The sequence below is a fragment of the Canis lupus genome, chromosome 29 (genome assembly GCF_011100685.1).
Source record: "Canis lupus familiaris isolate Mischka breed German Shepherd chromosome 29, alternate assembly UU_Cfam_GSD_1.0, whole genome shotgun sequence".
Classification (NCBI taxonomy): Eukaryota; Metazoa; Chordata; class Mammalia; order Carnivora; family Canidae; genus Canis; species Canis lupus.
Window position 1 is genome coordinate 32,212,716 of NC_049250.1, and position 22,571 is coordinate 32,235,286.

The following is a 22,571-nucleotide window of genomic DNA, read 5'->3' on the forward strand; positions in this document are numbered from 1 at the left end:
ATTTACGAAGAAACATAGACCTTTAAGGTTGGAAGAGACCATAGAAATTAGCTTGATCAACCTCCTCATGAGAGAGAGAGAGAGAGAGAGAGAGAGAGAGTTGGAATTCCAAAATAGCTTCACTGACTTCCTGCCATCACCCAGTTAAGGTCACAGGTAGGATAAGAATTCAAGGCCCAAAACTCTCTGATCACTATCCCACAACTAGTCAATAACACACACTATTGTACTTACCTGAGCCCTGTTTGTTTTATGCTCATTGTCCTACCTTCAATGCCTTCCATCCACTTTCTTACCTAAAAACCAGTAACTTCTCCAGAAGAATGGCAACAAAGACAACACCAAAGCAGCTAGGCTAAGAGGCGTGAGGCCAAATCCCATTTCCGTGAGATTTAAAATAGACCATGGGTATAAAACTCCTTGAGACTCCTTGCCTTCAGACTCTCTGACTTCAGCCCATTCTCAAAGTGATCTTTCTATTATAGATTTAATCAAGTTATTCTTCTGCCTTAAAGGGGAAAAATAAACATCTAAACATACAGAATTCTTGCAACCTTAACTCAGTCTTCATCGTAATCTCATCTCCAAACGCTCCCCACAGTATTCTGCTCCACTGACATTGAACTACGTATTCTTATTTCCCAAATCTGCCATGGTCTCCTACAGCTCCACTTTGTGAATTTCTACTCCCTGGCGTGTCCTCTTCCCTCTAGACTCACCTCCTACTCATGGATTCATCTATCTCCCTAATTCATCCTTAAAGACCTTGCTTCAATGTTTGGCATTTTAAAACCTCGAAAGTATTCATATACTACTTTTATAATTAAAAGACTAAATAATATTGTACTCCAGAGAAAAAGTATGACCACATTAAATGTTAACTTTTCTGTTATAATTTCCTAACTCACCCTTGCTCATGTAATGGCATTTCTATGCTAACCAGGTAGCTGTACCCTCCTCTGTTATTAATATCATAGTAAGTTTATGTGTCTGCCTCTACTCTGGGTCACTGAAACAGGAAAAGTGTCCTATATATCTCCACCATAAGCGTGCCGAAGAACTTAACTTACAAAGAATGAACAAAATGTGAGAGGCTACACGTTGAATTAGAGTTGCATCAGTTATTCACAGGCAACCCAGACCAGAGCACATGTTAGAGCTTTTCTCTTTCAGGTCAGGAAACAGACAAATGTCAGGAAACCCAGTTTAGGTTTCTATACAATACCCTCACAGTGATCCTCCTGTTCTGAAAACTGCCATGTGTCATGTTGTCTGACATACTGGAGAAAATCACTAGACTAGATTTGCTCCTAGAAACTGTTTTCTCAATTCCTTAAACCTCTTAACACTACATGCGCTTTTTTCATCTTTTTTTTTTAAAGATTTATTTATTTAGTTATTATAGACAGAGAGAGAGAGAGAGGCAGAGACACAGGAGGAGGGAGAAGCAGGCTCCATGCTGGGAGCCTGATGTGGGACTCGATCCCGGGACTCCAGGATCGAGCCCTGGGCCAAAGGCAGGCGCTAAACTGCTGAGCCACCCAGGGATCCCCTCATCTTCTTTAAAAAAATAAAAAAAATTAAGTCCACTTAGCCAATATATAGTACATCATTAGTTTTAAATGTAGAGTTCTATTATTCATTGGTTGCATATAATATCCAGTGCTCATCACATCATGTGCCCTCCTTAATGCCCATCACCCAGTTACCCCATCCCCAATCCCACCTCTTCTCCAGCAACCTTCAGTTTGTGTCCTATAGTTAGAGTCTCTCATGATTTGTCTCCCTCTCTGATTTCTTCCCAGATTTCTTTCCCTTTCCTTATAATCCTCTGCACTGTTTCTCATATTCCACATGAGTGAAACCATACAATTGTCTTTCTCTGATCAACTTATTTCACTCAGCATAATACCTCCAGTTCCATCCACATCGATGTAAATGGTATGATTTCATCCTTTTTGATGGTTGAGTAATATCTATCCATTCATCTGTTGTTAGATGTGCTTTTTAAAAGGAACCTCTAGGGTGGTTAATTTCACCCAGGCACTATGCACACTCTTTGAATGCATGATCCTTTGGAAAAATAATATTAGAGAAACTAATGACTTGATTCTTCTCCTTTTCAGGGAGGATAAATAAGATGTGGGTAGTATACTGCCCACTGAAAATTTTTAAAGAATATAATTATGATTGTCATATAAATATTAAATGAAGATGTCTCAAAGATATTGTTTGACTCATTAATTCTTGGGGAAAAAAAGGGCAGGGAGAGGAGATGGTAGATATATAGATGATAAACAGATAGATAGTAGATTGATATGGACAGAAATGTTGAAATAATAGATTTTTCTTAAAACATGAAAAATTGGTCAATACCAATAGGACAATAACTAACTACATTTGCATAGGACACAATTTGTCTTTCTATGGAAAATAATCATTCATTTAATCATTATCAATATTCTACACTTACAAAGTTGTAAAATAGCTTTCACTCTATAATATATAACCTGGAAGTGTGTGTTAGACAATGCTAATTTTCCATCGAAGACATCCAACAATCTTTTTGTCCATTTCCAAGTCTTTCACAATTTTTTCCTATACCTTTCTAATGCATTGATATATTATAGCACTAAAGTTTAGGAGCTAGTATTTTTTCTGCTTATCCTACTAAATATTCTGATTACTCTTCAACATTAACTTAAAACAATACAATCTACAAAGTAGAACGGTGTCTTCCAAATTATTTATTCATAAGATTTAATTGAGGGTACTTTTTAACATTCACATTTCCAGGTCGTCCCCTGGACAACCATTGAGTATATATGGAAAGGGACCTGAAATTAAGCATTTTTAAAAAGATTTTATTTATTTATTCATGAGAGAGAGAGGCAGAGACACAAGCGGAGGGAGAAGCAGGCTCCATGCAGGGAGCCCGACGTGGGACTCGATCCTAGATCTCCAGGATCAGGCCCTGGGTTGAAGACAGCACTAGGCTGCTGAGCCACCCGGGCTGCCCAAGCATTATTTAATATGCACCCTACATGATTTTTATGATCAGGTAAGTTGGGAAGTGTTTCATTAAAGCAAGGCTAAAACTAATCCTGTAACTAAATATAGTTTTGAGTACCCTTAAATTAATTAAACAATCATTAATTAAAGTTTTATTTAACTCAGGAGGTTTATCAAATCTTTTTTTAGATATGCCTAAATTTATGACCACTTACTATCTCCTAAATCACTTAAGTATTTTATGGAAATATAAATATTAATTGCATCTGAATTAATTGCATTAATTGCATCTTTTAACTTTCAAAGGTCCCTGTGCTCTCTCTATATTCTCCTCATTTTATATTGAATAGTGTAATACCATACTTTGAACTGCCAAAATTATAGCAAACTAATCAACAATCAATAAACTGAGGTTAGACCTAACTCTGGGTAATGAACAGGGGTAGTGGAAGGGAAGGTGGGTGGGGGGTTGGGGTGACTGGGTGATGGGCACTGAGGGGGGCACTTGGCAGGATGAGCACTGGGTGTTACGCTATTTGTTGGCAAATTGAACTTCAATAAAAAATTAAAAAAAAAAATAAACTGAGGTTAGTTACCTGGAATGCAGAGACAGTTGATCCACCAAATCCTAAAATATCATTAGATGTGAGGAGATGCAAAAATGAGATCATGAGTCAGAGTGATACCTGAATCTGAAGGGCAAAACCAGAAATTCACAAATGGCTAAGTGAAGAGGTTTTAAGAAACAAATATGGTAGGTCCACATATATTTCCAGCACAGTGGTTTTAAAAGAAACTATTCCCATAACGGGGGCTATATCTCATCCAGAGCACATCAGTATATTGAAATATTTTTATTCTATTAGTAAATGGTTATTATCCTAAATTCCTCATCCATTCCTCCTAGTCAACCCTGTATCCAAAACTGAAGGATAATATCCAACATGGCAGGGGAATCCCCCAAACCTTGCTCATATAAATATTAATGAAGCCCAATTGCCAACAAACTTTCTGATTGTTTTAAGCCCGCATCCCACCGTGGTTAAATACTGAGATTATTATTCCTACTCACAGGATGTCTCCACTGATATTTCATGGTGCTCTTAACCAGACTCTTAAAACTACCAAAAAGAAGTCCATTTTCTTCTAGAAAAAAAAAAAAAAAAAAGAGTATTTGTCCTGTTATTCCAGCATTTGAATCTTTATGTCTTACTAACCTGAAAAGGGCAGTGAGGTCCTTATATACACATTGTGACTTTGAAATAATCCAGTGCACTAATTGGGGGCTTTTGTCAATTTTGTCAATTCTTAACTGAGAAATATTTTGCTACTTCTTCTTTACTAATTTCTGTGCAGCTTCCTTCTAAATACTTCTAAAAAGAACCAGAAAAAAATTAATGGACATCCATTTACCTGTAAGGGGTGATGGTAAGTGCTATTATACCTAATCATAGACCTAAATAAAACAGTATAATTTAAGAAAGAAAACTACTCTAGCACTCACTAGTACAACGTTTTTGTTGTTGTTGTTGTTTTCTTTTTTTCGCCCACTGTATAACTCTTAATTCCAATCTTCTCTGGGAACTCTATTATTAAAATAGCTGGGTTTTCTCTTTAAAACAATTCAAACAAAAATAAAACAATTCAAACAAATCCATTTACATACCAGCATATTTGTGTGGGGAATAAACTTAGTGAGTTTCTGGTACTAGATGTCTAGGAGCAAGTCTTGTTTCTTTCATTAGGACCTGGAAAAATCCATTTACAATCTTTGTCCTCAGTGTCCTCCCACGAAAATGAGTATTTGGACAATAACAGATCTTTCCAGTAGCAAAAAGCTCTCTTCAAAGAAAACATTGCACAAAAGTTCAACAGATAAGCACAACTTCTTCAGTTAAAGGGGAAGGATGGGCAGAGCGTTGCCATCTTGAACCTTCATCTACTTCCTAGGCAATCCTGAGATACTCTGAAGGAATTGCTTAAGATTCCACAAAACAGTGTGAAATCCACAAAAATATGATCACTAATATTCTTTCCAACTCTAAAAATTCGATGAAAATTCCTATAAGGTGTTCCTAATGCTTGGGGTTGTTCAATCAGACCACATGGAGGCTCAAAGGATAAAGGCTAAACTAATACAAACACACAGCAGAGGACAATATTATGTTACTTATAAAAGAAATGACCATTTCTGTAAAAAAAAAAAAAAAAAAAGAAAGAAAAGAAAAGACCAAAAGTAGGCAAACTTATGCCATTGTAACTCAGTATCAGTCCCTTCCCACCTCATGATATAATCCAAACCAAATATCAATTGAAGATAAAGTAAGAGCAGAAAAAATAAAATCATGATAATTAATATAGGTCATGTTGACTGTGACCATTTATCCAAGGTTCTCTCTCTCTCTTCGTGTGTGTATGTATATATATATATATATATATATCACATTATATATTCATACATTCATGCATACACATGCATACAATAAATACTAATACATTCCTACATATTTCTCTTCTAAAGTTTCCTTCGATTGTTTCATTTTGGGGACTTTTATGTCTTCTAGGTTAGATCCTCAAAGCCACTGCTTCTATACACTGATTTCAGTTATTTTGGGTGACCATTATCAACCCAGTGATTTGAACAACTTGAGAAAAGTTGGAAACTTTACAAGATGGAATCCATATTATACTGCACAAGGTAACAAAAGCTCTCTGTTAAAAATGTAAATTCAATCACATAATTAGTGTGCATAGAACACTTCACAGCTTCTCAACTCTCCTAGACTCATTATGAAATCCCAGACCTTTCATAATTTTCTTCTGTGGACCTTCCCAGCTTTACTTTGTCCTATTCTCCCCCTGCCCACTTCTGTACCTGAAGTGGCAGCTTGGTCATGCTCTGTGTTCTCCCCTGCTGTCACTGGGGCCTGAATTATGCCATTCCTCTACCTGGAAAACACATCTTTTCAGCCAACTGCTTAACAGTCTATTTATCCTTCAAAACAGCTTGAGCCTCATGTTCTCAGCAAAGCATTCCCTGACCCAGTCTAAGTTAGGAAACCTGATATATATTCCAAATAGCGTTTTATACCTTTTCACAAAACTCTGAATACTTGAAATTGTTTAACATATCATTTGTGATTATTTATTTCATATCTGAATTTTTACTGCCAGTAAATTCCCTATAGATAAGGCCATGTCAATCTTACTTACCCCTATAGCCCCATTATTTCTCATAGTACTTGGCATTTGGCAAATATTTGACAAATATTTATTGATAACAAATAGCACTTAGAAAATTTACAAATTTCTGAATTCACTCCTTAATAACTAGCAGTGATTTTAAACACATTTTCTGGGCCACCTGGGTGGTTTAGTCAGTTAAGCATCTGCCTTCAGCTCAGGTCATGATCCCAGAGTCCCAGGAACCAGCCCTGCATCAAGCTCCCTGCTCAGTGGGGAGTCTGCTTCTCCCTCTGCCCCTCAACCTGCTCTTGCACTCTCTCTCTCTGTCCCAGTTTCTATCTCAAAAAAAATAAATAAGATCTTTAAAAAAACCTCATTTTTTATAACTAAAAAATTAATTTTCTTTTGTTATCAAAGATTTTTATGATGCCTTCAAATTCTTGAACTACATGGAATGTTCTGAATATATATGCTTTTACAGAGCCATCTAGTGTCCATTTTATTTAGTGATGCTTAAAATGAAATAAGGCCAAAAGAAAAAAGAAAAAGCCCATAATATACTTAACAGTGAGAAATATATAATCTCCATCTGGCAGTAGCAATTTAATGCATCAACTGCACTTGAATAACTTTTTTTCTTCAGCTTCCTCTGTCTTTCACCTTATAGACATTATATTAGTCATTCTAGAATTTTGATAACTAAAACTGTGATGAGAGATCTCTGTTTCATGTGGTATATTGAAGAAATATGCTGCCACCTACCCCCTCCTAAAACCCCACTACAATAACAGGAGAAGAATAAGATATGCACAGACATTTAAGGATAAATAAAATAGGATAAGAAATTTCAGCAGATAAGAGACATAACAAAATTTTGGAAGTTAGAACAGAGAAGAATCAATAGTAACTCACACTGCCATTAGAGAAAGCTAAAAAAGCAAAGGAAAGGGATGCCTGGGTGGCTCATCCCTCCCAGGATGGTCAAAAAGGGAAATTTCAGGATTCCATTTGTGAAGAAAGCAACCAGTGTAAATTGGAGTGGAAGGACAGGGTCTCTAAGAAATATCAAAAAGAGGAAAAAAAGAAAAAGACACTAAGAAACAAAAAAAAATGCTATTTAGGGGATCCCTGGGTGGCTCAGCAGTTTGGCACCTGCCTTCGGCATGATCCTGGAGACCCAGGATCGAGTCCCATGTCGGGCTCCCTGCATGGAGCCTGCTTCTCCCTCTGCATGTGTCTCTGCCTCTCTCTGTGTGTCTTTCATGAATAAATAAATAAAATCTTTTTAAAATGCTATTTAAATATATGGAGAAGATGAAATCGAATCTCTGCTAGAATATTTGGGGATGAATGTCATAGGTACACAAAAAATTTAGAGAAATTTTTAAAAGGCCAGAAAAAAAATATGAGCACAATAAATGGTCCAGCTGAGAATCATATTTAAAAGGTAATAATAGGGCCCCTGGGTGGCTCAGTGGTTGAGCATCTGCCTTCATTCAGCTCTGGGTGTGATCCCGGGGTCCTGTGATCAAGTGCTGCATCGGGCTCCCCGCAGAGACCCTGCTTCTTCCTCTACCTGTGTCTCTGCCTCTCTCTGTGTGTCTCTCATGAATAAATAAATAAAATCTTTTTTTAAAGGTAATAGTAATGTAAAAAAAAAAAAACTAAATATTGATTTAATCAGTTGTGACAGCTACACTCAGAAGATGGGAAGAGACATACATGGGAAAGAAGAAGTGGGTGCATATAAAGGAGCTAACTTCTTTCGCTAAATAGTTGGATATCTAAATTAAAATTTTCTAAAGGAACAATAAAATTATATCGTTTTAAATATAGAGACAAAGTCTGAGAAGAACAGAATGTGGTTTTCTCTGGGAGAAGGAATCAGGAGTGAATGGGACTGTGACTAAGGACAGATTTCTCTTAATTATGTCTTAACTTGTAATTTATGAGTGTATAGACAAAATTTTAATTAGTTCAATAAAAATAGGTATCTTATATATTTTTCTTTCTTTTCTTTTTTTCCCATTGTGCATTCCCTCGCTGAGCTGCATGAGACAATACATTTTCAAGTTCTATCTAAGATGCACCAGCATTGCGTGGAACCAGAGGGCCCCATGAGGGGTGACTGGGCTTCTGCAAGCGGGAGGAGGTGCAGGCCTGCCCCAGGCCCCTCAAGTCTGTGTGTCTGTCCCCAATACTCTGCAAGGCTAGAAAAGGAAGAAGAACCTGTCCAGAATCCCCGCAGGGCAAGGAAAAGAAGGGAAAATCTCAACATGGAAAAACTCTACAATGAAAATGAGGGAAAGCTGGAAATTGAGAGACAGCCAGAAGATGAAGGAGAGCCTGAAGAGGAAGGAAATCAGGGGAGGAAGAAAAGCTGGAAGTGGAGGGGAAGTCAGGGCATGAGGGAAAGCTCCAGAATAAGGGACAGCCAGATGACGAGGGGCAACCAGAAGATGAGGGAAAGCAGGAAAAGCAGGGCAAGTCTGAGAATGAGGGAAAAACCAGATGGTGAGGACAAGCCAGAATCATTGGCAAAGCCCGGGGGTGAGCGACCAGCTGCTGGAAAGTGCCCAGCTGAAGATTACATGCCCAGGAAAGAAAAGAAAACCGGATGGGGGGATGGACAATCTCCCCAAGGACCATCAGGAGGACTTACAGGAAAGGCACTTGAGCAGTGAGGAGATAATGAGAGAATATGGAGATATGTCAAAGGCTCAGGAAGAGCTAGGAAAAATAAAAAGAAAAGGGATGGTTTTCACTGGATGCAAAGAGATGTACAAGATCCGTTTGCCCCAAGGAGGCAATGGAGTGTCGGAGGAATGAGGGGCCAAGGTAGGGGCCAAACGGGTTTACATGATATCCCATATCCTTAATGCCTTTGGCCTTCAATTCTAACTTCTCTAATGAGAGTATTGCTGACCCTGCTTTCCGTGGCTGGCATTGGGCAGGCTGATCCTTCGCTTTAGGTGTCACTCTTGTTACCAGCAGCCTTTTGATCCAATTACAAGTGTTTTTGGTCTTTCAGGAGGGGATCTTTCACTCATGTGCATGGAAGAGATGTTCATGGTACACTGTAAAATAACAATAAAGAAAAAAGTTTTCAGAGCCACAAAAACAATAAATACAATACAATAAAATAAAATGTACCAGTGTTAATAGCCTCACTTGGTTTCATCCAGAACTCTTGATTACATGATACTGACAAGATTTTTTAATATTTTAAGACAAGCACAAAAGACCTTTCACCAGTTCTATAATTGTTTCCCATCAATGGTTACTTGAGGGTACTGGCCACTGCATTCCCTCTGTGGGGATGTTTTTGCAATAAGTGTGATAAGTTCTGCCGTGAGGGCTGATTTTACCTCTGAAAAGAGGTCATATTCTAGGCAAAAACAGTTGAACATATTGCCTGCACATCTCCTACCTTGTGTCTCCTCAACCAAAATATTGGGCTGCCTACCATTATAACCTGAGAAATATGCATTTCCAAGATTGGAGAGATCTTTCCTAGGACTAGACTCTTGTGGGCAAAATAAGACAAGCATAGGAACAGTTTTCATAAGGTTTTTGATAAGTGACAAACACAAGCAACCATGCCATTCTAAGGAGAAATCTGAACTCCCCAGGTCCTAGGACTGACTTGAAGAACAGATCTCATATTTCACATATGGTCACATAATCAAATGATTCTTAAAAGAGATCTAATTTCCGAGGAGGCAAAATTAATTTAGCATTTGAGAGCACAAACAAAGAGCAAATCATAGGTCAGACCCAAGGTGAATTTCATGCCACTACTGTGATCACAGATGCCCCCAAGCAGGAGATGCAGAAGCTCCATGGAGCATACTGTTTTTGAGTTGAGAGTCTTGGGCTATAGCAACGAAGGTTTCTTACACAGACCTTGGTAGAAATTCCACATCGTTGAGTTCCTAAAATACCACCAAAGCTTAATCAAGCAAAGTTAATTTATTACAATGTACTGCAGCACAATAGAATTTCACTTCATTTTTTATCAATCAAGCATACAAGGGGATCTCTAATTTGCTTCAAAGATCTCTAATTTGCTAATTTCTGATGCTAGCACCTCTCTCTCTCTCTCTCTCTCTCTTTCAAAAAACATACCGTGGGGAAAAATACTCTGGCCATATATTTGAATCTTTCTTAAATACATAGTTGACTAGGAAAAAGGGTCCTTTTTTATAGACTAGATATGCATACTGGTCACATAAAATTGGGGCAGACTGGGCAACCTTCTAATGCTATATGAAATGCCAGGTAAGGTTCAGGAGCCCACACCGGACACATATTCTAGTCATCTCCTGCCAGCCAGTAAATGGTGAAATAACACCAATAGATACATAACATACCAGCAAAAATAATATCTTACAGTTTTTGAATTTTCCTCCTTCTTAAATACTTCTGCTTTTCTGGCTTTATATGTATTTTTAGGAAGATATGCAGAGGAGACATATCATTTAAAGTTAATTTTGAAACAAATTTCTCATCACTCTCAAACTCCTACATCAGTTTAGAAAGATAACTTGGTATTAATAGCAAATTGTTAAATATAAGTTTTCAGTTTGTCAAATGTAGCCAGTAAACTTGTGGGAATAAGAAAAAAATAGATGAGAGAGAAAGAATACAGAGATTCCAAACTTCCATCATTTCTTTTCACAGAGAATTCACTGAGACAATGCATAAATAAAGGTAAATTTCATTTCAAACAAAAATTATTATGTATTTTGTCCTTTAATGTGATAATTGATCCAAATATTTTCTCTCTAATCTTTCCAAAACAAGTTACTAAGTTAATTTGCTCGAATATTTATCAAAAGATAGAGATTTTTAGATTGTGTTCAATTAAATAGAGTTTAGAGAAAATTGGATATTTGGACCAATATCACTCAATGATTAGCTAAATATCAAGCCCTACAATGTAAATATAGATGTCAAAGGCAGATTAAATACCTTTAATAAACAAATGAACAAAATACCTTTGGAAGGTGTGGGTGTGTGTGATATTTTTATTTTTATGAAGTTCACACAAAAAAGTTACAAGCATACTAAAACATAATTCCCATATAGCCTTCAATCAGACTCACCAATTGTTAACACTGTATCACCTTTGTTTCATCATTCCTCTCAAATATATAATCATTTAAGAGCCTACTCATAGATAACTTGTCTCTTTACCTCTAAAGAATTGAAGTACTATTCCAAAGAATAAGGGCATTCCATAAACTGGTACAATTCACTTAACAAAATTAGGGAATTTAACATTGATACAATGCTGTTATCTAATATGCAGCCACATTCAAATAACACTAATTGTCCCAGTAATATTCTTATGCCATTTTTTCCCAATCCAGGATCACACATTGCTTTGTCATGTGTCATTAGTGTGCTTAAATCTAAAAATTACCTCAAACTTTTTTTCATGGCATTGACATTTTTGAAAAGTGTGGTCACTTTTATACAATGTCCTTTAGTTTAGGTTTCTTAGAAGCTTCTTTGTGGTTAGAGTCAGGTCATGCCTTTTGGCAGGAATGACCAATAGCTATCAGTTATTGCAGTACTAGTTAGGTTAGTTTTGAAAACTTGGCTAAGATGGGATCCTTCTCCAATGTGGTCATTATTTTTCCTTTGAAACTAGTAAATAATTTCTAGGGAGAAATTTTGGAACTGTTTAAATACTGTTATAAAACTTTCACCCAAATTTTAGAAGCCATTGATTATTCTTTTTTTTTAATTGGAATTCAATTTGCCAACATATAGCATAACACCCAGTGCTCATCTCATCAAGTGCCCCCCTCAGTGCCTGTCACCCATTCACCACCACCACCCCCCCGCCCACCTCCCTTTCCACCACCCCTTGTTTGAGAGGATGTGGAGAAAGGGGAACCTTCTTGCACTGTTGACCATTGATTATTCTTATCTGAATCAATTACCATCATGGTGGCAAAATGATTTTTAATTTTATTATTTCTTCTGATTTTATTGACTAGCATTTTATTGTGTAGGATATTTAAGACTCTGGCGTAAGCCTAGATCCCTGTAATCAATTTCTCTCTCCAATGTGAAATAAAACAAAGAGATTTACCACTATTTGGGTTTAAATTTGATTTTATAGTAATTTTTTAATATTTTAAAAGCTCTTCCAAGATAAAGGTGAAGTCCACCAGGCATAATATTAGAAATGTATGAATCCAATATTTATTTAATGTTAAACATTAAATGCCAGCACTGTCCCTTTTTAACTTAGTTGCATTTCTTGTGTTAACTGAGTAACATGACTTGCTTTTTAAATATATATTAACCATAGTATTTCTGAAAAAACAAGAAAACTGAGTAAAATTATGTTTCATAGAATGAGCAATTATTAAAACTCAGAAGGGCTTAGGGGTACCAAATTCCCACATTTTACAGATGAGGAAACAAAGTTTTCAAATGGACAAGGTAATCACCAAAGGTCCCATCAATAAATAATAACAATACGGGCTGAGAGTAGAGATCCCCAGTCTTCTACATGCTTAATTATTTATAAGGTATGTTAATTAAGAAAAATAAAACTTCCTAACACAAAATAGTTATAAAATAAGCTTCCGTATTTCCCTTCAGATAGTTAATGGAAGGTCTTTTCAGAGCCAAATAAGAAAAAATTATAACTAATGACATTTAAAATTATTTTAAATTACAAAACGCAGAGCACTAAGCTCCCAAAAGCAATAGGATTTTTCTCCAGGAAGCAGGGCTTTTATTCAGTAACAGATGCTAGGATCTTTTTGTTTCCGAAAGAAGTATTGAAATACTTCTCAGTCAGTAAGAAAATCACGCCAAAAGGGCAGCCCAGGTGGCTCAGTGGTTTAGCCCACCTTCAGCCCAGGGCCTGATCCTGGAGACCCGGGATCAAGTCCCACATCCGGCTCCCTGCATGGAGCCTGCTTCTCCCTCTGCCTGTGTCTCTGTCTCTCTCTCTCTCTGTGTCTCTCATAAATAAATAAAATCTTAAAAAAAAAAAAAGAAATAAAATCATGCCAACAGTTAGGGCTGTGCGCTTAGTGGTATCCAGGCTGTCTGCTTTCAATCATGCAGAGGACAGCTTTCTTAGCAGTGGAGCACACTGCTCCATTACCAGTCAGTCCTGAGGTTCTCTATCTTTAGATTCCCCCTACTGTCCTCTCAGCATGTGGTGCCTAAACAACTTTGTTGCCACCTGAGTTTATTACCCAGCTTTTCCATCCCTGGTATTCTAAAGTAAACCTTCTAAGACAGGATTTTGTTTGGTGATTTTGCAGGGATTTTGATTGAGACTTCAAGACACGGTTTCAATCTGTACGGGGATCGATGTCATCACTTTATTTTCTTAACTGGAATTGTGCTCAGTTACAGGAAGAAAGGAGTTTGGAGCAGGCTTGTGAATGTTCTCTGTGATGAGCTTTCTGATGCCTCTAAGAGTATGGAAGCTTCTGGCCAAGGACTCCTTGAATATGAACCTCTGAAGGTCTGGATTCATACAACAGGGAAATATATTTCCCCAAAATATAGTTTCCTTTCTTCGTTCCTACATTTTTTCAAAATATATATATTAAATGCTTACTTACCTGCCAGGTCCTCTTCTAGAAGTTGGAGATACATTAGAAAACAATCAGAAATGCCCTTGCCTTTATAGACCTTGTATTCTAATAGAATCATAGAAAAAGACAGAAAACAAATAAGTAAATATAGAATGTATCAGAGGATGATACTTACTATATATACAAACTGAGCAAGTTAAGGAAACAGTAACTGAACTAAGCATGCCTAGTTAAGATGCTCCTCATGAATTTCCACTTGGATAAGTTGTGATTCTCTGTATCTGCCCACATGCCTCTCCTATGTAGGGGGCAATAGTGTTCCCTGTGATTTCAGTTCTCTGACAGCTAAAGACAGGGGTTGATTTTAAAGTTTGTTCAACTGTAAAAGCTGCTGTTAGGACAGAGTGAAGACTTCTAAGCTTTTTACATGCCACACCAGAAATCAAAAGTTTGGTGCAATACTTTAATTACCTTCTTCAGTTCCCTGGTTTGGGTATTAATTCATAATCCACAGTCTCTAACTGTTCCATTGAGCTGATTAAGTGACCCCAAAATGATCACCCTCTCCATCCTGCTATCAGTGCTATTTTACAGAGATTTTCTGTTTAGGTCTTTTCTCTGACAGGATGAAGGCACACAGGAACCTTAAGCCCAAGCTCACTGCTTCTACATCTCCCCAAAAGTTTCCAATCCCTGAGACCAGAACATATACCATATGGATCCAAGTAAACTACATATTATCTTTCCTGGTTCCCCTTCCAACCCTACACATACCCCTGTCCTGACTTCTCTACTCCCTGTTTTTCTCATCACCATGTCTGGATTTGGCATCAGCAAGACAGAGAAATTTTGAAAAGGAACCACAATTCTTCCTGCATGCTGATCTCCAGCCATAGGTGTTTCCACTTTTGCAACTTTTATTGTCCAAACAAGATCATTTAGAGATGCCAGAGTTACAATGGTGAAAAAGATCCAGACTATGTCTCAATCATCTCTGTGACATGCATTGATTAACATAGCATAGTATCTAGCAAAAGGCAGATGTTCAAAAGACTGTGCCCTAATCAATAAGAAGCTGTAAATATAGGAAAAATAAATAATGTTGAAAAGATGAATCATGCCTCTGTAAGAGTACTGATAGGGGAAATGTAAAGCCCTAAACATGTATACTAAGTGACGCATTTGTCAAAATTGAATCTAGTTTGCAATGAACTACAAAGTGCTTTTAAAACACCTTAAGAGATGCTGATGCAGTCTCTCTATAATGCAGGTCATGATAATTAATATTACCAGATTACAAAACTAATATTTATGGATCCCTAATGTACACTAGTTACACTATTAGGTGCTTTTTAATAGTATTTGCCTTCTTATCTCATTTAATCTTATTGAAGAAAAAATAAGGTAGGGAATAAAATAGGGATTATCAGTTCCATTTTCAAAACAGAATCAATAAGTTAAGTCACATAGATTTGCTAGTAAGCGGCAGATGTGTATGTTCTTCTAACCAAGATCTGCAAAGAAGCGGCAAATATGTGATTCAGATCTTTGCACTTTTTATCATTCTATACAAGCTTTCTTTTTTTAAAAGATTTATTTATTTATTTATTTATTTATTTATTTATTTATTTATTCATGACAGACATAGAGGGGGAGGAGGGCAAAGACACAGGCAGAGGGAGAAGCGGGTTCCATGCCGGGAGCCTGATGCGGGACTTGATTCCGGGATTCCAGGATCACAGCCTAGGCCAAAGGCAGGCCCTAAACCGCTGAGCCACCCAAGTATCCCCCTATACAAACTTTCTTAAATAATTATTTGGTTAGGAGTCAAAATTAATGAGGGTACATACCCATAGAAATAACCTGGTTTGGAATTTTTTTTTTTTAATCTCATTCTCAATTAGCTATGTCTAACTTGTTTAAGTGTGCATAGCTTTTTAAATACTTAACATGTAAAACACTTTAACTCTAGTATTAAGACCTCAGAAACTTTAGTTCAGTTAACTCAGTTAATTTTAGTTCAGTTAACTCAGTTAATTTTTTTATATTAGGTGCTGTAACAAAATATATTCGAGTACTAGAGAAGGAGAAAAGCAAAGTGTTTTTCTATAAGAAGATTGGCTGAAGCCTTTCAGAAACACAACAGATGAAAAATTGTGAATTCATGTTAGCCTTTAAAATTAAGTTTCAGATTTAAGAAAATGAAAATGAGAGGAAGTCCTTAGCTCCAAAGGGTAGTAGGATGTTTCCATGGAACAAATTTTTATTCAGTATCATCCGAGGTGCGGGAATATTAATTTCTCCTAGAGGGGTATTAAAGTGCTCCTCACTCAATGTGGGGGGTCTTCCTGTCTGGGCTCTCTGTGCTAGTGTCTATGATGGCTGCTTTAGTCATGCAGAGCTCGGGACCAGTTTCCCTACAACTGGAGCACAGTACTATTTCCTCAAGAGATCTCTTAAATCCTTTACGACTTTCTTCTATCTGTGGATCCATCTGTTTAGTACCCCAGCAGGAAGTGCTGCACGTGGCTTGTTACTAGCAGGATACATTATACAGCCTTTCCATCCTGGATGTTTTATGAAATGTTCAGAAATTTTATGAAATGTTTAGAAATGTTTAGTTTGGGAAGTCTGAAAGCTTGAAGAGTGAAAGAGGTGACTTGGTTTCAGACTGTCAGTACAACTGTGAAAATGACAGTTATCTGCTTCATATCTCTAACTGGAATTGTGTTGTTGAGAAAAAGAAAAGAGAACTTAGCCAAGTTTGAAAAAGCTTTTGATGCTGAAGTTCCAGATTCCTCACAGATTGCAGAAGCCTTCTTACAAGGATTATATGCATATTCAGGCTTGGGAGTCCTTGTTGGAATAGCAGGAAAAATTAATTTTTAAATTATAAAAGCCAACACTCTACTATAAACATATAACACTCAAGCACCATAATCTAAGAAAGAAATACTACATTGTTTTCATATGATGTGTGTCTCTCTAGTACTTTATCAAATGAGTAGAAACACATTAAACCCTCTATGAATGTGGCCGTCATACTTCAGAAAACAGTATTTTCCAGATATTTACAATTAAAACAAGTAAACACGAAACCAGCCACTTAATGACCTCAGGACAATTGCACTGTTCTCATTGAACAAATATTTTAATAGTCTATATATTTCCTAATGATAACAGACTTTCATCAGGAGAAAATTTTTTAAAAGATTTATTTATCTGAGAGAGAGAGAGAAAGAGCACTCAAGGGGGCAGGGGCAAGGGTAGAGGGAGAGGGAGAGAGAAAACCAAGCAGACTCCACACTAGCTCTGAGTCAGATTCAGACTCATCATGGGGCTTGATCTCAAGACCCTGAGATCACAACCAGAGCCAAAACCAAGAGCTGGGCGCTTAACCAACAACCACCCAGGAGACCCCATCAGGGGAAAATTTTTAAATGCAGAAAATGTAAATTAAAGATGGCCTGTAACCATCTTGTATGTATGTACACACATAACGATCACACTACACAGGCACTCTAATAACTTTGTTTTATTTGAAGTGTTTAGTGAGAATTTACAAGCATTAACAAGTATAAATGGCTTTTAATGAATACACATTATTCCACCATAGGAAATTTGACCATTATTCAAACATTTTCCCATTGTTGGATCCCAGAGTTGTTTCCAGTTTTTCACTTTTAAATTTTAAACTTATTGTTGCAATAAGCATCCTACTATGTAAATCTTTGTGGATTTTCATGTTGCTTTATTAGAAATAAATATTTTTTGTATATTTTTTATTGGAGTTCCATTTGCCAACATATAGTATAACACCCAGTGCTCATCCCGTCAAGTGCCCCCCACAGTGCCTGTCACCCAGTCACCCCATCCCCCCCCCCCCGCCCACCTCCCCTTCCACTACCCCTTGTTCGTTTCCTATAGTTAGGAGTCTCTTATGTTAGAAAGAAATCTTGAAGTAGAATTACTAAGTAAAACATATAAATATTCAGAAATGAGTTAAGAAGTTGCCTTCCAGAAAGGCTCTATAAATCTATTAGTGTCAGTTACAATGACTACACTTGGCATCATCATGCTTTTTTCATTCTTTTGTCCCTTAGTCTGTAGAAATCAAAGCTCAGGATTATAATTCACTTTTTCCTTGACTACTAATGGGAAGGACGAATTTTTCAAATGTTCACGATGATTTATATTATTTCCTTTTAAGAAGACAGGAAAATATTTTTCCCAATCTGTTCTTTGTTTTCTTTTTTAAAAAAGATTTATTTGACAGAGAGTAGGTATGCACATGAGCTGAGGGAGAGGCAGAAAGAATCTCCAGGAGACTCCCCACTAAGCAAAGTCTGAGGCAGAGCACAATCCCATGACCCTGAGATCAGGACCTGCGCCAAAATCAAGAGCCAGACACTCAAGTGAACTGAGCCACCCAGGTGCCCCTGTTTTGCTTTTTAATTTTGTTCATTAGACTTTTTTAAATCATAATTTTAATACTTATGGTATCACCCTACTGATCTTTTACTTTTTCATTGTTTTCATACTTGAAAAGTCTTTCTCCACTTCAAGATTTAGATTAATATATATCTTTGCTTCTTTTTCTAAATCTTTATGGTCTTATTTTTTACACTTTACTCTTCACTACATATGAATTACTTTGAGGGCATTATGTAGTATAAGTTAACAATATAACTTAGTATTTTCCAAATACTTAAACACCTGTGTCAGTTTTGGTGTTGGGAATATACACTCAGATTTAACCCAAGTTTTAACTAACCTACAGACTTATTCCAAGGAATAAAAAGAACAGGAGTGCCTCCACTCACATCTTAGACTAACGGATTCACTATTCCAGCCCTTCATTAACAGGCAGTTATAATTCTACCTGTTGACCATAGATAGGAAAAAGGTTCACTCCAGTTCTTCTGGCCTAGAGTTCAGGGTTTCTGAACTATTCTGTTCTCATCCAAGAGGCTCATGTTGAGTATCTCAGGGATACCCCACTGACACCCCAGAATTTAACACACACTATTGCTACTAGAATCAATAAATTACCCAGGACATGGTAAATGAACATTCAACAAAAATGAGCTCTTTTGCAGAATCATTTCCTTTTCTTACTGTATGTCATATTGAAACCACTTTCAAACATTATATAATTATGTTTCATGACTGGTCTTCTTTTTTCTTTTTCAGGAGAACTAAAAAATCCTAGTGACAATATCTCCAAATGTGTAAATACTGACTGAACTCACCCTTGTGGCACCGATCTACATATTGGTTACTAGTTGCTACTTAGTAGTTCTGACTCCAAAGGAAATCATTTCTTCAGATATAGTGACATAGAACCAGAGGGAAGACATTTTGTCCCATTCTCCTGACTAATGGGAGTTTCTAATATACAGTGGCTCTTTTTGCGTACCTTCAGAGAATTATGATAAATTAGCTCATGTCTGGGTCAGTTATTTATTTACCTACTCAAAGATAAAAAGTTTAAAAGGTCAAACAATCTTTAATTTTGAACATATACTAAACGTAAAGTCTAGCAGCAGAAATATGGAAAGCATAAAGAATTAGAAAAGAAAAAAAGCAGAACAGAATAGATTAAGTTGATTAGAAAAGAATAGAAATTATGGGAATATTTTTCAAACTTCATTAGAATATACTCCTTAAGGACACAGTGGGTATTCTGGGTTAACATTTGGTCCTAGAAAATATAAGTCATATGCTTTGTTCCTAAGCATATCCTCAAAACCTACTGGGGACACAGAGCTTAACTATTTAACTTTTCTTATTACTGAATGTATAAAACCTTCTGCAATATATCTCCAAGCATATAATTTTAGTTTACTGTAAAAATCATTCAGATTTTCAAAATTTGTTTTAATTACTACCTCAAAGATAAAGAAACTGTATTTTTTTTGCCCTAAAGATAGGTAAATTGAAGAGCTTCGATCTCAATTAAACTTAACATACACACAGACACATTAATAAAGTATATACTTTTAAACTTTATATTTCCAGTTATCATCAGGCACTAAAAATAAAGGATAATTGGTAAAAGGCTCTCATTAAAAAGAAAAATAAGGTTTTACACTGTATGCAAGCTTGTTGCTCCCCCTTTGCAACTTTTCAATAACTAAGAATGTATTATTCACCCACCTCACACATTAGTGGTGATAATCAAGTGTGAAAATATATGTGAAGGTACTTTGGAACTCCTACAGCACACAAATATTCTGCTATGAAAAGAGCAATGGCTTAATGAAAACAGACATATCTGAAATAAAATGACCAAATACCAAAAATTGCTTTCACACATTGCAACTTTATGAATTTCATGAGGATTTCTATTTTAATGTCAGCAGAATGGGGAGGAAAATTGTTGTTTTCATATTGCATAGGAAAATTAAGTAAAAGTATGAAAAAATCACGTTATAGTATTTATAAAATCAAGTTACATTAGTTATAGTTTTCAAAACATAAGGAACAAATATACTCTGTAGTGATCCTAAATCTCCAAAAGAGAGTAATACTTTTCACCAACAATAGCCCTTTAATGTTAAGAAATCAGACCTGTTAGTTCTCAGGATTTATAGTATAGAAAGATAGTAAATAGCTTCATACATTAAAATTTTAGACATGTTAATATTAGTAGACTTGATTTAGGCAGAAGGTGAAGACCCACAAAAATGCCTGCCTGATGTAGTAAATTAAATAGGAAACATAAAGATAAATCCCACATCTTTGTTAGCCTGAATTTGTGGTCCAATTTGGAGTTTATCATCAAACCAGTCAGTTTTCAATAAAAGTAGGACCTAGATTAATTCTTTGCACATCTCTGAATGACTGAGGAACTGTACACATTTGCAGGGGACGACCATGAAAGTCAAGCAGTAAATAAAATCCAAGGTGACTTAAAAATTGGCTGAAGTTGAGGATCCCTGGGTTGCTCAGTGGTTTAGTGCCTGCCTTCCGCCCAGGGCGTGATCCTGGAGTCCTGGGATCGAGTCCCATATCCAGCTCCCTGTATGGAGCCTGCTTTCTCCCTCTGTCTGTGTCTCCACCTCTCTATCTATGTGTGTCTCTCATGAATAAATAAATAAAATATTTTTAAAAAATAAAATAAATAAAAAATTGGCTGAAGTTTTGGGGCATCTGGGTGGCTCAGTTTGTTAAGCATCCAACTCTTGATTTCTGCTCAAGCCATGATCTCAGGATCATGAAATTGAGCCCCACGTCAGGCTCCACACTGGGCATGGAACCTACCTAAGATTCTCCCACCTTCTCCCTCCATTCCTCTCCACCGTCTCCCTCTCCCTCTCACTAAAACAAAACAAAAAGGCTTAAGTTTTAATTTGCTTCTCAACACACACAGATTGTGTGAGGATGGAAGTCTTAGGTGCTTGAGCTGTTTGAGCATAACATCTGTTCAAATTATTAACTTACAACTTATATATGCAGTAATATACAACAGTAATCTCTAGGAATCCAAATGTAAAAATTAAAATTAAGAATTAAAATGTGGGCAGCCCCAGTGGCTCAGTGGTTCAGCGCCGCCTTTGGCCCAGGGTGTGATCCTGGAGACCCGGGATCGAGTCCCGGATTGGGCTTCCCTGTATGGGGCCTGCTTCTCCCTCTGCCTGTGTCTCTGCCTCTCTCTCTCTGTCTCTCATGAATAAATAAATAAATAAATCTTTTTAAAAAAAGAATTAAAATTAAGGGGCACCTAGGTGGCTTAGTGGTTGAGTGTCTGCCTTTGGTGTGGGTCATGATCCTAGAGGTCCTGGGATCAAGCCCTACATCAGGGTCCCAGAGGGAGCCTGCTTCTCCCTCTGCCAATGTCTCTGTCTCTCCTCTCTGTGTCTCTAATGAATACGTAAATAAAATCTTTTAAAAAATAATAAATAAATAAATAAATAAATAAATAAATAAATAAATAAAATTTGAGCAGACACATCAGTAGATTTACATCATGAGGGAAATGGGATTATGTCAGTTTAAGTCAAGGCAAGTTAAAAACAGAAGAAAGGAAAACTTGAGAAAATATATGGAGAAGTAATGGCTTGTAAATGCCAGAAATTTATGAAAAAAATCAATAAATGGGGCCAAGAAATTCAGTGAACCCACAATGAACACAAAGAGAATCAAATCTAGATGTAGCAAAGCAAACTGTGTTAGGGGATCCCTGGGTGGCTCAATGGTTTGGCAAAGCAAACTGTGAAAACCAAAGCAAAAAGAAAGGGAAAGCATCAAGAGAGCAACTGTGCATTTTGCACAGGAAAACAATCATTGACAATTGACATATTAAAAAATGGAAACCAAAAGGCAATGGAATAACACAGTTAAAGTGCTGAAAGGGGAAGAAAAAAAAAAACCTGTCAAGCAAGAATTTGATATCCAGTGAAAACACCCCTCAGAAATGAAGTAAAAATAAAAACATTACAAGAAAAACTAAACAATTTTATTGCTACCATACCTGCCCTATAAGAAGTACTGATGGAAATTCTTCTAGCTGAAAGAAGCTAACGTAAATCAAGAGGAAGGAAGAAAGAGCACCAAAAAACAACAAATATATGGGTAAGTACACAGGTCTCTGAGTACACACTTGTATATATATTTCTCTTTTCTGTGAATTAAAAAGAAAACCTTGAGATTATATAAGGCAGTAAGTTTAAAATGAAGGCATAGGCTTTATAAAATATGCAGATGTAGTACATAACAATAATAGTACAAAGAAAAAAATGAGGAAATGAGCTAGAGAGGAGCAAAGCTACTATATTTTACTGGTATTTA

General features: G+C 36.6%; 1 long non-coding RNA gene and 1 pseudogene across 3 annotated transcripts in view; one reads left to right on the forward strand and one right to left on the reverse strand.

The window, feature by feature from the left end:
* LOC111093189 overlaps window positions 1–22,571 on the reverse strand; it is a 58,886-nt gene that overhangs the window by 1,728 nt on the left and 34,587 nt on the right. For 2 of the 3 annotated variants that reach the window (XR_005381176.1, XR_005381174.1), the window contains exons 2-5: window positions 13,806–13,883; window positions 9,125–9,275; window positions 4,085–4,158; window positions 3,609–3,640 (exon numbers count right to left, since the gene is read on the reverse strand). This is a non-coding gene — a long non-coding RNA (uncharacterized LOC111093189). The remainder of the gene's footprint in view (window positions 1–3,608; window positions 3,641–4,084; window positions 4,159–9,124; window positions 9,276–13,805; window positions 13,884–22,571) is intronic. The other variant, XR_005381175.1, reaches the window with a different exon arrangement.
* Window positions 2,816–9,293, forward strand: LOC100684013 (annotated as a pseudogene).